Genomic DNA, 2,786 nt, shown 5'->3' with positions numbered 1-2,786 from the left:
TTCCTGTGCATTTGTGGATTTGAAACACTTCTAGCGTCGATGTGCAGATAAATCCACAAATAAGTGGACTCCACCCACCGTCTACTTAACCCAATCAGACAACGCCCATGTTGCACTGACCAATCGCAGCACGCTCTCTCTCCAACCAATCACATTTTGCCTAACAACCAGGGCGGGATCAGACACATGAACGCGAGTCACTCGCTACAGTCTCTTCAACATGGCCCATCAAGAGGAGTAAAGACAGGTGAGTGATGCTAACACAGTAATTAACTGAAGTTTTACCAGGTTCTTGATATGTCATCATTTGTCATAACTAGTGAGGTAGTTTGACAATTTACACCATGATTTAATAAGTTATTATTTGCTCTCAAGCACCATTTCGAAGACTGTCGCATTTGTCTGCCACATACATCAAGGGTGTCTTAATTCTAAAATGGACCATTATTCATTGTGAGGTGTAAATTGTTGTAATTTCTTTACTTTTGAATTTCTTTACTTGTGGCCTACAAAATGCGACCTCCTTGAGGAAGCAGCCCTCGAAACAGTCAGCGGATTTATTTTACATTTAGAATTACTGAATTAGTTTATTAGATTAAATAAACTATTACTTAATATTGAGTGCAAGATGAAGAATATGTGAAGCTGCGGGTAGATTCGATGTGCGCCTGTAGTAAGGTTGCCAACTGCCCTAATTATACAGATATACGTTTGGGGTAAGATCTTCCACTGCATATTACATGAGACTCGGTTTTATTCCCCCTTGTCACCCCCCGCAGTGGCATCGTCTCAGATACTACGAGTATGTGTGAACTGAGGGTCATAAGCTGTTGTTACGTTACCTGTAATGCATGACATGTTAATTGAAATTAACTGTCGAAAAGAACCAGTTTTCGAAAAAAGAACCTGACTTCCCATCACTAGTGAAAAGTTGGCTTTCCTCATTATTATGTTCCCTTGTATATAACTGGAACGGTTACTCCATGCACCTTTAAACTACAGTCTGTTCAGTTAAATATTTGGCTGCAGTTTGTGTTTACTTACTGTTTGTTCAGGGCCTTTCTGCACAAGGTGAAAGTGCTGCTCGGGCATTAGTGCAGATCATCGCCAGGGATCTGACACCAGGGCCAAGCCGCTCCACTAATTACTATTATATATAATGCTCATTACTGTAGTAACATCCAAAATAAAACTATAACGTTATTTGTAATTTAACTAGTGTTTCCCAGTTTTCTACCTCTCTGGTGTTTTCTGAACCCATCCGTCCGTCTGTGTTATTATTATTTTTTTAAGGTAATTAAATGACCACTTGGTCATGTAGCATGTTACATTTTAAAATATTGTTGGAATATTGGCTATCTGCTAAAAATAAAAAAATCTAAAGTACTGTGCTGTATTTACCAATTAGACTAATATTTCATTATGAACAAGGTTTATTGCATTGATCAAAATGTTCTGTGTTTGTTATTATGCATTTTAGGACAGTGAGACAGCAAATGACAGACTAATCCACTTTCTGAAGCTTGGATTACCCCAGGAAAACATCAGTAACATTTTAGGTGTCACTCATACAACTATCGTTCGTTGGATGAGAGAATGTGTTTGGCCAGAGACAGAATCCAATAATTAACCCTGAGGTAATTATTTCTTCTTACAATGCTTTATTGGTTTTGCTCTGTTAGATTAACCCCCCATATTTAAAATGATTTATTTGTTTACCTTTAGATGGAATATTCAGACTCAATGGCAGTTGAACAAGATGGTGGAGATGCTGACCATGTTCACTTTGCAGTCAACGTGCCTGTAATTCACAGGCCACAACTCACAAATGAGCAAATTGACCCACTGCAAGTGTCTGATTCATTTGGAGTAGATGTATACCTCAAGACTCTCACATATGTACAGACTTTGATTGAATAAAGGGATATTTGAAGGTTTATTTCTGCTGCTCTAATTTTGACAGCAAGGTTGTAAATGTGTATATATAGTTGTATCTTAAGTAAAACTTGTGGAAACAACCTTTTAAGACATGTAAAATAATTAAATTTATTTTAAAATGTTATTGAAGTACTTTTTTTATTATTATTACTTGTACATAGAAAAAAAAATTACATAGAACCAGTGTCCAGAATTAAATGAGTCCAAATCCAGTGGAGGATGTGTTAGCACAAGCTTGCAATGTAGATGCAAAGTTATCCATTGTGGTTATTTCAGCTGGTATCATCAGGGTCCTGCTGCAGGTAGAAGCCTTGAAGTATCTTCCATTCCAAACATTTACCTGGATATTCTTGGATGGGACTTCCCATCCAGTCCAAAATGATGTAAGCTTTTGTAGCTGGTCTGTAGTAACTGTGTGGAAAAATAATCAGAAGATGCATACAAACAACTCTTAACATTTTATGGAAGGTTGTATGCATTAAAACTGTCAAACTGCAATGAGTCTTAGAATGAGAAGTTTGAAAAATACTTTTTACAGGATTTATATTGTAATTAAGCCATTTATAATACATATTAAAACAATAAATATCGCTAATTTGATTTGCAAAGTATTAATAAAAAATATAATCTTAAGAACATCTAAGTGTACTCAACTGTGCTCTTTTGAGACACCATAAACTAAAATGTGCTTTTAATATACTACCTCTATTTAAAACAATATGTATTTAGTTACCACTTGTAGTACAAGAAGTTCAGTTGGACTATAAGTGGTAACTAAATACATGTTATTAATACTTCCAATCATAGTAACCTGAACGACATACCAATTTTTCCTCAAATGTGCTTTA

General features: G+C 35.8%; 1 long non-coding RNA gene across 1 annotated transcript; it reads left to right on the top strand.

The window, feature by feature from the left end:
• Positions 1-1,490: 1,490 nt before the first annotated feature.
• On the top strand, positions 1,491-2,062 carry LOC127953737 (uncharacterized). Its single transcript, XR_008153325.1, has 2 exons — positions 1,491-1,637; positions 1,726-2,062. It is a non-coding gene; the product is annotated as an uncharacterized LOC127953737 (long non-coding RNA).
• Positions 2,063-2,786: the final 724 nt, after the last annotated feature.

The sequence above is a fragment of the Carassius gibelio genome, chromosome B3 (genome assembly GCF_023724105.1).
Source record: "Carassius gibelio isolate Cgi1373 ecotype wild population from Czech Republic chromosome B3, carGib1.2-hapl.c, whole genome shotgun sequence".
Taxonomy (NCBI): domain Eukaryota; kingdom Metazoa; phylum Chordata; class Actinopteri; order Cypriniformes; family Cyprinidae; genus Carassius; species Carassius gibelio.
Note: the sequence above shows the minus strand (reverse complement) of the source record. Positions and strands in the feature narration are given on the sequence as shown.